Consider the following 16,306-nt stretch of genomic DNA (forward strand, 5'->3'; position numbering starts at 1 on the left):
CGCCTATGCGACTCTTCTCCCCTTTTTCCTCTAGCTTCTAGCCAATATCTAGGCCTCACTTCGCAAACATATACAGATCTTGATGAAATGTCCCTCTGGGCATTTGTAGGTATACAAAGTTCTTGGCTCGGCATTTTGTTAAAATTACGATTATTGCTACATATTGTTTCATAGAACCGGTTATCTAACTGCGTGATTTTTACCGTATCTAGGTAGGTCATACTATATCATAACTCTTACTTTGATTTATTGTTACTGAGGTCTGCTACCAAACTCCTATCGTGCCCCCTTTTTCCTCGCGGAGTCCGGGTTTCGACATGTCTTTGGGACAACTCATTTCCTTTTGGGAATTGGGTATTTAATTTGAAGAGTCGCCACTTAACGGATTTAAGGTGCGTTAGGGAACCTAAAGAAAATAGCTCATGAACCGGTTTACGTTAGCAGAGATTGGGTAAGGGCTTGAAATAACCTTGAGGGAAAGGTGTTAGGCACCCCTCAAGGTCCACAACGGTGGGTCCCGGCCAAACTCGAATTAGGCGAATCAGTTTTATAAGCAACAAACAATTTAGACATATAGATATTACGTTAAAATAAGGAGTAAAAGGGGTCCTAGGTTTTTAGCCTATAGTATCACTTCTGTGCAATACTTGGTAATCGTCCCCAAGTTGGGGTGCTACACATAGCATTAGCGCACAGGTCATCATATCCTTTTACTACCCGATTAACCTCCCCTTAATGGTTATATATGCGATTCTAATTAAACGTACTCTATGCGTGCATTACCCGCCCCCTTACTTATGATCCTGGAGGTGTTTAGGACTTCTATTCAAGGTGGATCTAGACTCTCCTATAGTGCTTAAAAGGAAAAAATCTAAGCGACAAACAAACAAATAGGACTGTCAGATAAAGGAACAGTTAAAGGCCCACATTTACCTCCACAAGTAAGCAGGCAATTGCACGTCTCAAACAACAATATTTCAGACACTTTTAAGAATTCTATAGCAGGATATCTAGGTGAGCACAAAGCGGAACATATGTAGCAATTTTATTAAAGTGGGGCAGCAAATACCTAATCAGTTTGCCTACTGATTTTATTACTTTTTGAATCCGGGCAATTCCAAGCAGCGAGAAAGTAACCTTTTAAACCCAGAACCCAAACAACCAAACAAGTTTTCCTAAATGATGAACAAACAGGATTTTCATAAACGGGTGTCTAAGCTGTGAATTACCGTAAACTGATTACTGATTTTAGTGGCTGATTTTTATCTTAAACTCTATATGCATGATTTCTAAGTGCGGAACATGTTGAAATCCTATAGGCATGAGTTCTAAATGCAGAAACTGATTTAAACCTTATAGACATGGTATCTAAATGCAGGGACGGATTTAAACATTATAGACATGGTATCTAAATGCAGAAATGATTTAAACGTTATTTGCATGCGAAAACTGATTTAAACCTTATTTGCATAGTATCTAGAATGCAGGATTGGTTTTAAACTTATAAGCATGGTATCTAAATGTACATAAGTAAACAAACATTGCAGCAACCTATAGGCATGATTTCTAAATGCAAGAACTGATTTAAACCCTATAGGTATGGTGTCTAAATGCAGGAATTGATTTAAACCTATAGACATGATATCTGAAAACACATAAGTAAACAAATATCGCAGCAATCCTATAAGCATGGTTTCTACCTGTTCCCAACAAAATATATATATAAGAATCCCTCCCAGTTTTACTAATAACCCCAATATCTGTTTACAAAGAAATATTATTACAAACCCCAATATAAATGAATTACAGAATGCAATCACTATACTATAGGGAGTCTGGATAGGCCCAAAAAGTAAACCTGGAAGCCAGGCCTTCAATCAAGTATGAACATGCCAATATTCTCATAGTGCACCCAATGGTATCCTGGTGTGTCAAAGTTCCCAAGGGCCTCAGGGACCCCGGACAATGCTCACACCAGAAAACTTTTAAAGAAATATTTTTGTGAGCAGGTTTTGGAGAGTCAGCCCCAGTGTGTCAAAGTTCAGAGGAGTCTCTTGGACTCCTAAGCAGTGCTCACACTAGAGGGGCAAGACCTTAGATGTTCTAAGATTAGGAGTTGAAAACAGGAGATAGTTTTAAGAAAATAGCTTTTGGATTTCTCAGGAGGTAAGGAGCAAACAGAGTCATTCAACACTTAGAAAAAGAATTCCAGTAGTAGACAGAAACAGGATCACTTCCAGCAGAGTTTCAACTTGGTTTACTAGTTGTTACTAGATGGGTATTTGGACAGGTATAAGACAAAGAAATGACATGCTAGGATCAATTTACCAATCAGACAGTCACACATGAAGGGCAACAGGGGTTGGGAGCATGGGGATCATTAATCAGAAGTCTGTTAGGGGTGAATACATGAAACATGACAGAAAGAACATTCTAGTTGAGAAATAAGTGGACATAGGTCTAATTTACATAAAAAGCAAACATGTTGAAAGCAGGAAGCACATAAGCCTAGTTAAAACAGAAGTAAACATGCTGAAAGCAGGGAACACATAGGTTTAGTTAAGCAGAAGTAGACATGCTGAAAAGCAGGAAACACATAGGTGTAGTTAAATAGAAGTAGACATGCTGAAAGCGGGAAACACATAGGTTTGGTTAAACAACAGTAGACATGCTAATCAAAGCAATAAACAGGAAGGATACAGAGTTAAACATAGAAGTAGACATGCTATACAAAGACATGGATTCAACAGAAGTAAAGCAGTAGGTAAGAGAGCACATAGGTTTAGGCTTCATAGTATAATGAATGGCATTAGGAATAGAGGCATACCAGTTGCAGATGATAAACAGATGATGAAGGATATGTAGAATTCAGTGGTCTAGCCTTGGCTTTCAACCGGCTAGGCAGTGCAATGAACACAAATAGCAGAGAAGTCTCGAGAGCAATGTTTTTTGTGTGTGTGTGTGTGTTGTTTGAACTATGTTCGTGTGTTGAAGAATCAGTAATGATACTATATATAGCACTTAGTGAGGTAAAACAAATAAGGTAAAGAGAAAATCACAGTTCGTAAAACAAGGGTAATCAAATAAAATCAATCAGCCAATTAGGGAATCAATTCCTATAGAGAAATCCGGAAGAGACCCCTTAAATTGGGGAGGGTCAATTAACGGTACAGAACTAGGGTTCTAATAAGGCAAGAAATCAATCTCATACCATATAGGAGTCAATCAGATCCCCAAACCATACTAACAGTTTAATTATGGCAAGTATAACTAATCACGGTTGCACATAAGGAAATAGGTAAAATCACATAAAACACTGATTTTAATAGGAAAATATGATTCGAATCCCTAGTAAAATCAATCGGTATATTGGGTTGACAGAAATAAACAAATAACGGGAAGAAAATTGAAGAAATCAAGGTCATAACAGAACAAGACTTAGGGTTTAAAGAACATACGCAAAAATTACCCAAACGAGTAAAGAATAATCAGATTAAACACTTGAAAGAAAGAAAACCTTTTGAAGAAACTTGGGATGAAAACCCTAATTTCAGAGAAGCACTGAAATCGGAATAATAATAATAATAATAATAATAATAATAATAATAATAATAATAAAATTTTTGAGAAAAATATCAAATAGCACTTAAAACCTTACAGATCTACAAGAATCTGGACAGACCCAAGTAGTTATAAGACTAGGGTTTTCGAAAATAGCAGAGATGAAAGAGGCTCAGTCCTAAACCATATATTCAAACCAAAAATAGGTAAGGAACAATACTCACAAACGCGAATGGCCAAAGACAGGCCTGTGAGACAGATTTCGACAAAACTTGGTTGAATCTCTTTGAGATTCTCTCATAAATCAATGAAGTCGAACAACTAGAAAATGTAACAAGTGCATGAATGTTGTTGGGGCGTTGGTTAGCCCATATGACATCACAAGGAACTCGTAATGACCATATCGAGTCCTGAAGGAAGTCTTCAGAATATCCGGCTCCCGAATCTTCAACTGATGATAGCTTGACCGCAAATATATCTTTGAAAACACTCTAGTACCCTGTAGCTGATCAAATAGGTCATCAATACATGGCAACAGATACATGTTCTTCGTTATAACCTTGTTCAACTGTCGGTTATCAAAACACATACGCATAGAACCATCCTTTTTCTTTACAAACAATACCGGAGCACCCCAAAGTGATACACTAGGCCGAATGAAACCCTTATTAAGAAACTCTTACAACTTCTCCTTTAACTCCTTCAACTCCACTGGATCCATACGATATGGTAGAATAGAAACGGGCTGAGTGCCCGGCAATAAATCAATACCAAAATTGATATCCCTATCGGGCGACATGCTCAAAAGATCCGTTGGAAATACATCTAGATAGTCTTTTACTATCGGAACTAACTCAACGGTAGGAGTATCAATACTGACTTCTCTCACAAAGGCTAGATACACATCACATCCCTTCCCAACCATCCGCTGTGCCTTGAGGAAAGACACTACCCTGCTAGGAACATAATCCAAAGTACCCCTCCACTCCAAATGCGGCAAATCTGGCATAGCCAACGTCACCGTCTTGGTGTGACAATCAAGAATAGCATGATAGGGAGACAACTAGTCCATGCCCAAAATAATATCAAAATATACAATACTGAGTAACAATAGGTCAACTCTGGTATCAAAACCACCAAGAACAACTAAACACGACCGATACACACAGTCAACAATAATGGAATCTCCCACAGGCCTGGATACATGGAGAGGAGAAATCAAAGAATCACGGGATATACCCAAATATGGAGCAACGTAAGGTGATACATAGTAATAAGTGGAGACTGGATCAAATAAGGCTGATGCATCTCTATGACAAACCGGAACATTACCTGTGATAACTGAGTCGGATGCAACCGCCTTCTTCCTAGTCGGAAGAGTATAACATTTGGCCTGGCCTCCCCCTCTAGGGCGACCCCTACTTGCCCCACCTCCACCTCTAGCTGGTTGTGCAGGTGGAGTGGCAACTGGTGCGGTAACCACGGCCTGAGAAGTTTGGGGCCCCTGTGGAATATGTGGAGCCTGAGTAGTCTGTAGAGGTGCACCTCTCTTGGGTCTGGGGCAGTCCCTCACCATATGACGAGTGTCACCACACCCAAAACAAGCTCTCGGAGCACGTGGCTGCTGAGACTAGCTCGGTCCTAGACGGTTAGACTTACCACTGAAAGCACCCCATGCAGGAGGTGCACTAGACAGTGGCGGTACATAATGGGCAACCTGAGACCTGGGAGAGGCCGGAATACCGCTGGAAGCTAGAGGTGCTGAATGAACAGGACGGTTCACATAGACTCTACCATGACGGCCTGTAACTGGGGCATGTGCACCACTATATGTGCTAGAATATTGAGGCCTCTTGGCCTCCCTCTCCTCTCTTTCCCGGCTCCATATATCCCCTAATCTCCACAACCTGCTGGTATTGGGTGTCAGTCTCCAACTCTCGAGCCATGCTGAATCAAATACTGTGGTTGAGCCCCTCGATAAATCGATGGACTCGCTCTCTAACTGTGGAGACTAAAGCTGGTGCATGTTGGGATAACTCGTTGAATCTGACAGCATACTCTGATAGGGTCATAGCACCCTGGTGCAACTGCTTAAACTCTGCGTGCCATGCATCCCTAAGACTCTAGGGAACAAACTCCCTCATGAACATCTCTAAGAACTGAGCCCAGGTGAGTGAAACTTCCTTGGCCGGGCTACCCAACTCATACGCTCGCCACCACTGATAAACCGCTCCCTTAAGTTGGAACATAGTGAAAGCAACTCCACTCGACTCCACAATACCAATAGTACGAAGGATACGGTGGTACTCCTCAAGAAAACCTTGTGCATCCTCTGAATCTAAGCCGCTGAAAATAGGAGGGTGGTACTTCTTGTACCTCTCAATCCTGAACTGCTCCTTCTCAAATACTGCTGCCCTAACCTCGGGCTGAACTGGGACAACTGGCTATATTGGAATAATCTCTGGACCTGGTCAACCTGGACCCGCTGCTCTGGGGTACGAGCTACAGAAGTCTGTGCTTCTCCCCGGCCTGAGATATGGTAGGATCAGGTGGAATCAACCCCGCCTGGGCAAGAGCCAAACATGCTCAAAAACTAGGCAAGAGTCTCCTAAAGTGCAGGGGTAGTAACAGGTGTCTCAGATGCCTGCCCTCCAACTAGAGCTACTGGTGGCTACTCTGTAGCAACTCGGGCAGGTGCTCTAGCTACACCACGTGGCCCTCCTCAGTCTCTGCCCCGGCCTCTCGCGGCTCTAGCAGGGGGCATGGGTGTCTGATCCTCAAATCTAGCTATGCGTGTCCTCACCATCTACGAGAGAATAGAAAGATAGGGATTTAAAATTTTGAAGTCATAAATTCGATAAGGAATGAAAGAAGTGAAACTTTTCCTAACAGTTCCATAGCCTCCCGAAGATAAGTATAGACGTCTCCGTACCGATCCGCGAGACCCTACTAAACCTGCTTATAACTCATAACACCTATGAAACTAGAGCTCTGATATAAACTTGTCACACCCCCAATTTCCCTCTATAGGATGTCGTGATGGCAAAGACCTGGTAAGCCTAACATACATGCAATATTAGCAGAAATGATTATTTAAATCTTAAAACTCAACATCTAATACAAAATAAACTCCGCTGCTCAGCATGTACAACTTTCCAAAATCCAGCGAATACAAGTCACAAGATTTATAAGATCCTACTGAACATCTCTATACATCAGTGTCTAAAAAGGGATAAAGAAATAAAATAGACTAGATAGAGGGGATTCCGAGGCCTGCGGACGCCGGCATGTATACCTTGAAGTCTCCGAACTGAGCTCACCTCACTAGTTCTTGGACTGGTAGGAGGTACCTGGATCTGCACAAAAAGATGTGCAGAAGCATAGCATGAGTATACCACAACGGTACCCAGTAAGTGCCAAGCCTAACCTCAATAGAGTAGTGACGAGGTCAGGTCAAGGCCCTACTAGAAAAAATAAGAAATTGAATAAGTGTATAATAGTGAAATAATGATAACAATAGAAATGAGATAATAAAGAAATGCACCGAGAATAGCTATATTGAACTAAGGAAAATAATGCATCACAGAAGAAACAAGGAATGGTATGTCACGGAACAAAACAACAAAACACAAGTGAAGTAATAGAAAAGTATCAACAAGATCACTACCAAGGTACTGGTCTCTTTCCTTATATCATCGCGTGAGCCTTGCATTTAGTTTTGAAATTTATTTTTCCCGAAGTACCGCGTGGGTTCAAGTAGTCCCCCTACTAGCAACACGTTATCAAGCCCACCTTATCTTACTATATGGTTTTAACCCCAAAACCTTATACCACCGCATGCGTATCAATATCAGAACGTATCATAAATTGCACCTCAAGTGCCCAATATCACGACTTGCCAAAGAAATCAACAACAACGGTGTTTCCACAATAAATAGCCCATAGATCAACCACAATGAACATAAGAGTCTCAACAATAACAACTGAAAGTGAATAACTTAACATGAATAGTATTTCAGAACTTAACGCTTTGCCTCAATGTGAATCACGGCCTTTATAACTCAATGCCAATTTCAACAACAAGATATTCCAAGAATAACAACTTCAAGTAAAGAATTCGTCGGTTAAATAATGAATAAGGAATAGAGGAAACAAGAGCTTCAACTAAACATGTAGAGCAATTAACAAGTAAGAGATAAGACAAATAGAGCATGTGAAGATACACTAATGATGATGGATATGACATATTATGATAACTCAATTAAAGGCATGAAAGGAATCTACATAGCTAAAACCGGTAAATTTCCACATTTAGCCCGTGTACACACTCGTTAGCTTGCGTACATAGCTTTCACACATCACAATTATCGAAAACAACACCAATCCTAAGGGGTAATTCCCCCATACAAAGTTAGGCAAGACACATACCTCAAAACACGCTAACTCAATCCACTAGTAGGCCTTTCCCTTGATTATCCAACTCCAAACAGCTCTAATCTAGCCAAAACAACTTCATACCATAAATATAAACTATAAGAAACTATTTCGAACAATAAAGTTACAATCTTTGCAAAGAAATAAAAAGCCAACTCGGGCCCGCGTCTCGGAACCCAACCAAAATTACGAAATCAAAACACCCATTCGATAACGAGTCCAAACATACAAGAATTACTCAAATACGACCTCAAAACTCCTTCAAAACCCCAAAATTTAGTCTAGGAAGTTTTCACAAATTTCCCCTAAATTTCCAACTCAAATCACTAAGTAGATGATGAAAATAACAATATATTCATGAAATATAGTCCAATCCGCGTAAGAATCACTTACCCCAAAGATTTCCTTGAAAAACTCTCAAAAAATCAGCACACACCGAGCTCTCTAGGTCCAAATTATGAAAAATGAGATGGAACCCCCGTTTTTTGAAATTTTATTCTGCTGACCAATCGTTCTTCTTCGTGATCATGGGAAATGCTTCGCGATCAACCACAAATTCACAGGCTGCCAAATTAACTCTCCGCGAATGCAGAACTCCACGCGCAAACGTGACTCACAGACATCACAAGCTACACGATCGCAAAACCCTTCATGCGATCACGAAGAAGAACAAAAGCGCGTGAACCCTCAATCTCCTCCTTTCTTCTTCGCGGACGCGACCCAACATACGCATTTGCGATTCATTAAATACCAAAGCTTTGCGATCACGGACTTCTTCTCGCAATCGCATAGAACAATCTTCCACCAGTCGCCAACAACTCTTCGTGATCGCAATAACCTACTCGTGATCGCGTATAAGGAACCAGTAACAGAAAATCAATAGCTCTTCAAGGTTCCAAAATGCGCCGAACATGATCCGAATTACACTCGAGGCCCCCGAGACCTCAACCAAACATACCAACAAGTCCTAAATATTATAAGAACACGCTCGAAGCGTCAAATCACATCAAAAAACACTAAAAACATGAATCGCTCATTGGTTCAAATCTAATGAACTTATGGACTTTCGAATTACAAAACTAATGTCGATTCATACCGAAACAACTCCGATTGATTTCAAATTTTGCACACAAGTCTTAAATTACATGACTGACCTATTCCAATTTCCGGAATCAGAAATCGGACATGTTATCAATAAAGTCAACTCCCGATCAAACTTTCCAACCTTCCAAACCTTCAACTTTCTAATGTTCGCCAATTCAAGCCGAAGGCATGCGGACCTCCAAATCAACATCCGGATACGCTCCTAAGTCTAAAATCACCTTACAAAGCTATTGGATCCGTCAAAACCCTATTTCGGAGTCGTCCACACAAAAGTAAAATGACGGTCAGCTCTATCAATTTAAGGCTCTAACTTAGGGACTATATGTCCCATTTCACTCTGCAACTCACCCAAAACTAGAACCAAGCACCTCGATAAGTCACATAACCATAATAAACATAGAGGAGGAAGTAAATAGGGGATCGGGGCTAAAATACTCAAAACAATCGGTCGGGTCATTACACCAAATAGACCTATTATATTTCTCCAAACGAATTTCTCGTACCTGTTTAAAGGCAACTGCTTCTACCCACTTTGAAAAATAATCCGTTAGAATTAACAAAAATGTACCTTGTCTTATAATCTCTCCCAAAGGTGGAATTAAAATAATTTCCAAACCTGCTCCTTTTACATTTGAAGAACCGTCGGTATATAAGGTCCAAGTCCACATATTAGATCCGGAAAATGCTCATACCTCTTTTTCTGCTTCAGGAAGTAGGTTCGGGCTGAAATCTGCTACGAAATCTGCTAGTACCTAAGACATTATGGCAATTCTAGGCTGATAGATAATATTATATTCACTAAGCTCTATGGCCCATTTAGCTAACCTCCCCCATGAATCTTGCTTGTACAATATATTCCTTAGTGGGAAAGTAGTTATAACAGAAATAAGATGACACTGAAAATAGGGTCGTAACTTTCTTGATGCCATTATTAATGCTAATGCAAGTTTCTCTAAATGAGGATACTATGTATCGACATCTAATAAAGATTTTCTAATATATTAAATTGGATAGAAGGGTGTGGAGGTCGAAGATTAGGGTAGTTGACTAGTAGGTAGTCGAGAGTTCCTCGTTCTTTTTTAGTAGTATTAGTAACTCCCTTGTTCTTTTTCGTTTGCTCTGTATATCGTATGTTCCAGTTTGCTATTGTTTGATGCTATTCTCTGTTACTGGTTTCGTTGTTGTTGTTGTTGTTGTTGTTGTTGTTGTTATAGTTGTCTTTCTCCCCTTTTCCTTATCGTCCTTCGTCCCTCTATATTTTCTTTCTTCTTCCTCTTTCTCCTTCGTCTTCTTCCTTTATCTCTTTTCACCTTTTCTTGAGACGAGGGTCTATTGGAAAGAGTCACTCTACCTCGCCAGGTAGGGGTAAGGTCTACGTACACACTACCCTCCCCAAACCCCACTTGTGGGATTATACTAGGTATGTTATTGGAAATTGCTTACCTTTGTCTTCACTTACCAGCACCATGCTTACTGCCACTTCTGACACAGCTAAGTAAACAATCAATCTTTCTCCGTTCCTTGGTTTTGCTAATAGGGGCGGTTTCGATAAGTATGACTTCAAGTCCTTCAAAGCTTGTTGACACTCGTCAGTCCATTCAAATTGATTTTGCTTTTTCAATATTGAAAATAATTTCAAACATTTTTCTGAATATTTGGATATAAATCTTCCTAAAGCTGCTACTCTACCTGTTAATCTCTGTACTTTTTTTTGCTTGTAAGTACATCAGGTACTTCCTCAATTGCTTTCATCTGAGCGCGATTCACTTTGATGCCCTTGTTAGAAACAAGAAATCCCAAAAAATTACCAGAAGTGATACCAAAGACACATTTTTCGGGTTTAGCTTTATATTATACTTGCGGAGAATTACGAAGGTTTCAATCAAGTGTTGGAAATGGTCCACTGCTGTGCTGATTTGACCGACATATCATCAATGTAAACCTCCATGATTTTTTCCAAGTGCTCTAGAAACATTTTGATCACCAATCATTGATATGTTGCTCCAAGATTTTTTAAACTGAACGGCATAACTTTATAGCAATAAGTTTCCCTGTATGTAATAAACGAATTCTTTTCCTCATCTAGAGGGTCTTATCTTTATTTTATTATAACCAGAATATGCGTCTAAAATTTTTAAAAGTTCATGACCTGCGGTACAATCAATTAGTAGATCTATATGCGGTAAAGGAAACGAATCTTTAGGGCAAGCTTTGTTTAAATCTGTATAATCTACACATACTCACCACTTCATATTCTTTTTTGGGACTACGATAGTATTAGCTAACTAGTCATGGTACTTTACCTCTCGAATTGAACTGATTTTTAGAAGTTTTTGTACCTCATCTAGGATTACTTGATTTTTAAATGCTCCTTGCTTCCTTTTCTTTTGCTTGACAGGTGGGCGCAGTGGGTCCTCATTCAGCTTATGAGTCATTACTTCTGGCAATATATCTGTCATGTCTAAATGCGACCAAGCAAAGCAATCGGCATTAGTACGTAAAAATTCAATTAATTTACCTTTCATTTCCAATCTCAAGTTTGTTCCAATGTAAACTTTTCTGTCAGGCCAATAGACGAATAACATAATAGCTTCGAGCTCCTCCATGGTTATCTTAATATTCTCGTTTTTCGGCTCCTAGATCGTATCAAGCCTTGAATCTATATCAGCTTCATTCTTTGAATTTCAGTTGAGGTGAGCAATAAATTATTCTCAACTGAATTCTATAATTGCTACTTCTCATCTCCGTCCTCGACTACTCCACTCGTGGTTGCAACTGAGTTGATATCTCCCGCTGCCTATTGATCTCCTCTAATCTGATGGATTCCCTATTGTGATGGAAATTTAATCACTTGATGCAACGTTGACGGGACAACATGTCGTGAATCCATGGCCTTCCTAAAATTATGTTATAAGCCATGTCCGCATCTACCACCTGAATTTGGTGTCTTTGATGACACCTTCCGCCAATGTTGCTAATATGATTTCTCCTTTCGTGATGGCACTTGAATTATCGAACCTAGATAATGATCGTGCCTTGGGTATGATTTTATCATTCACTTGCATCTCGTTCACTACTCTCAGTAATATGATATTTATTGAGCTACCTGGGTCAATCAAAACTCATTTAACATTAGTATCATGAACAAGTAAAGATATTACCAGTGCATCGTTATGAGGAATGATCAAGCCGTCTACGTCTTCATCATCAAACATTATACTGTCTCCTTCCAAAACCTAACTAACCCGTTTCTCGTGGGTAACAGTGACTTTGGATGCCTTTCCTTTTGCCGTGTATGTCACCTCATTGACTTCTTCACCCCCAGTTATAACATTTACCGTTCTTTTTTGTGATGAGGGTTTTGGTTGTTCTTACTTGTTTTCATGTAAGATTGTTTTCCTTTTTCACTAAACATATCATTGAGGTACCCTTGTTTCAATAGATATTAAACTTCTCCTTGTAAGAGCCTGCAATCTGATGTTCTATGGACATGATCATTGTGAAACTCGAACCAAAATTCCTGACTCCTTTTGTTGGGATCTGACCTCATCTCTTTCACTCATTGCACCTGTCACCCATCCCTCTTAGAACATCTACCAACTACGATGTACTGACGTTGAAATTATAATCTCCTATTGATCGAGAGTTTGAATCCTCATTTCTAGTTGTGTCTCGCTCCTTTTTGAATCGGATGAAGAACTCGTCTCTTTTTGCCTCGATCTTGAATCAAACCGTGCTTGTTCTTGTTTAGATTAGGAATCTCGTCCCGCAGGTCCGATATAAGCCTCGTACTTGTTCTTATCAGAACTCTTTTCTGTCTCTGAACGTCTAGATTTGAGCCTTTCTTCTACCTTTGGCTGGGAAATCGTATTCGTAACTTCGTACTGTATCTGTTGTACATGTCATTCCAAGTAGTTGCAGGAAACTCCCACATATTTTCTTTCAATTTTCTCGTGGCTTCTGAACTTTTTTCATCAAATTACTTGCAAATTCCATAGCTGCTCAGTTATCAGGTACACATGGTAACATCATCCTTTCCCGCTGGAACCTATCCACGAATTCCCTAAGAAATTCCATGCTTTCATGTTTTACTTTGAAGATATTCCATCTTCTTTTCTACTTTTGGGCTCCCGAATGTGCTTTTATAAATCTGCAAGCTCAGTAATAGAATCAATAGAATTTTCATGTAAAAGTGAATACCATGTTAATGCTCCTTTCGTGAGGGTTCCGCCAAATTTTTTCACCAAGACTAATTCAGTTTCCTTCTTGGTTAAGTCATTGTCCTTAACCCCAGTGGTGAATGCGGTAATATGGTCTCGTGGGTCAATGATCCCATCATATTTAGGGATATCAGGTATCTTGAACTTTTTTGAAATTGGTAAAGGTGCCGCACTTGGCTTCCAGAGCTGTTGCGAATATTTGTCGATATCCACTCCTTTGATTACCAGTGGCACTCCAAGTATCTGTTCTATTTGCTCAATTTGTTCCTTGAACTGCTTCTGCAAGGTTAGTACCAAACTTTGCAAACTAGAATTATTAGGTGTACCTGATCCTCCTTCTCGAGATTTATTTGGTATTTCTTCACTTCTTGAGTTTTCAAGTCCTAAACGAGGGTTTTCTAGAGTTGTATTTACTGGTGGAGGAGTCTGCACAACATAAGGCAACCCACTTGCAAAAGCATGCAAAGCTTCGCTAATGTGTTGTGCAATCATTTGCTTCAAATTATCTTGCTCGTTGGCTTGTTCGCCTACATGTTGCCCATCATTACAAGTAACAGACCTTTCAGGTGAACTATCTCGCGAGCATTGTGTAGTTGATGTGGGTGTATGGTGCGGTGGTGTTCCACCTTATTGTCTTTCTTGAATTCTCCCACCCACCTGATCAACTTTGTTAGTAGTAAATATGCTTTATTGCTAATGATAAAATACAGAAAGTGAGCCGATTATCAGATTTCCGATAATAGAACTAATTTGTTTAACCAAAAAATAAATTTTGCGACCAAAGTCAATTATAAAGAAAATCGGATTTCTAATGACCAAATTTACTTCACTTTTCCAAAAAAATGAGAATAAAACAAACAATTGAAATGATAAATGAAGAAAAGAAATCTTATTGATGATCGTTGTTTTCTCCCCAGAATTATGGATTGGAATCTTCAATCAAGTAAAAATATAAAAGTAAAAGACTGATTGCATATATTTGAAAATATTCTCATGATCGTACAAAATAAGGTAAGGGCCCTTATATAAGGATACACAGATGTAACGGTTCCTTGCTTAATTCCTACTCGTTATTAACATTAATTGCATTAATCGGCCGTTACTAAAATTAACTACATTAATTGCATGTTACTAAAATTATTCGCAATGGATCGGGTAATAATAGGTGATCGCGCGTAATCAGGGATAATGATGATTTCTTTTTCATATTTATAACTGTTCATGAATTTTCCCCTTTTATGATCTTCATGCATCTCGTGCCTATTTTTTCATTCCCAACTGTTATGTATGGTGCTTTCTTTCATAAATCCCGTGGGTATTTTAACCATGCCTCATCATTCTTCTTCATTAACCTAATACAAATGCCACTTGTCACTACTCCGTTAGTCCACGTTTCATGCCTATTTTTCCACCAATACACACATGATAATGTATATGCAATGGCATGGTATCACCTTTCGTGCTTTACACTCTTCCTCATCACGCATATGTATATCAATGACAAGCAATGTAGGAAGCATGAATAACATCAAGAAGAGTGATTAAGAAAATACTCCAAATGAACATCAATCACAGCTTTCAGGCCAATAACAATTCAATAAACCTCAAGAACCTTATTGTTCGATTATTCTGAACGAATCTCAAAAGCGATCTTCAACTCAAATATGGAAACCAAATATCTCAAGAATAACAGTTGTAGCGATGTATTTGTGATTAGATATAGTGATGATCGAATTTAGCACATCAATAGTTTCACAAAAAGTCCGTCAAATTTTAATCAAGTCATAATAAGCTAAATCATGATTTCTAGCATTTAACTTCATATTCATATTAATCTAGAAATCAAGTAAAATATGAAGGAAGAAGTTCACTGGTCACATATTCCAAAAAGGCATAAATAATCATATAATGTGCCCCCAAGCATGATTAACCCTGTCACATTCATATACGCTCGTCACCTCGTATATGCATCACCCCTGCATGTAGAAAACAATACCAATTAATAGAAAAAATTCCCCCAACAATGTTAGGCAAGACACTTACCTTATTTCGGGATAATTTTTACAATCCAATACCGTCTTCCATAGAAATAATCCACAAAATGATCAAAACCTAGTCAATTATCATCTAACGAAGTCAAATAATGCTAAAGGTAATATCCCCAATAAATAAAGGTGCAATCATGGCCAAAATCTTAAAAGTCAACAAAAGTCAACCTTGGGTCCGCTTGGTCCAAACCTGAGACTCGAATCAAAACCCGATTACTCATTTACCCCTGAGCCCGAATATGTGATTTGTTTCGAAATCCGCCTCAAGTTGAGGTCTAAATCTTCATTTTACAATTTCTCCAAATTCTACCCAAAACCCATAGTTTCTACCATGAATTTCTTAGATTTGATGTTAAAAGTCATGAAAAAGTAGTTGAAATTGATTGAAAACTTGTTAAAGATCACCAATAAAATTCGGGAAGAACATCCTCTTCAAAAATCTCCTCTATGGAGTTTAGGGTTGAAAAATACTGTGAAATGAGCTAAGTCATGATTTTTTCCTCTTTTACCCAGCTGCAAATATCGCAATTGCGAAACTTAGTTCTCGATACGACGATCGCAAAAGCGAAAAAGTCTCTGAGCCTGCTATCACCGCAAATGTGATGAAATTGTCGCAAATGCGAACTCAGGGATGTACGCAAATGCGAACTACAAACTCGCAAATGCGGATCTGCCCCAATTTCCTCAGAGTCGCAAATGCGACACAAACTCGCAAATGTAAACATCCCGACCATCACATTTGCGGACTTAACTTCGCAAAAGTTGAAGCTGACCCAGCTCCCCCAGTATCGCAAATGCGAGCCTGACCTCGCATTTGTGAGGCTCACATTTGCGAACAGGTTCTCGCAAATGCAAGACCTGCAGACCTGTTGCACCAGCATTCTTTTTAAGCCAAAAATCAGTCCGCTAAGTATCCAAAACTCACCCGAGCCCCTCGGG

The sequence above is a fragment of the Nicotiana attenuata genome, chromosome 5 (genome assembly GCF_001879085.1).
Source record: "Nicotiana attenuata strain UT chromosome 5, NIATTr2, whole genome shotgun sequence".
Taxonomy (NCBI): domain Eukaryota; kingdom Viridiplantae; phylum Streptophyta; class Magnoliopsida; order Solanales; family Solanaceae; genus Nicotiana; species Nicotiana attenuata.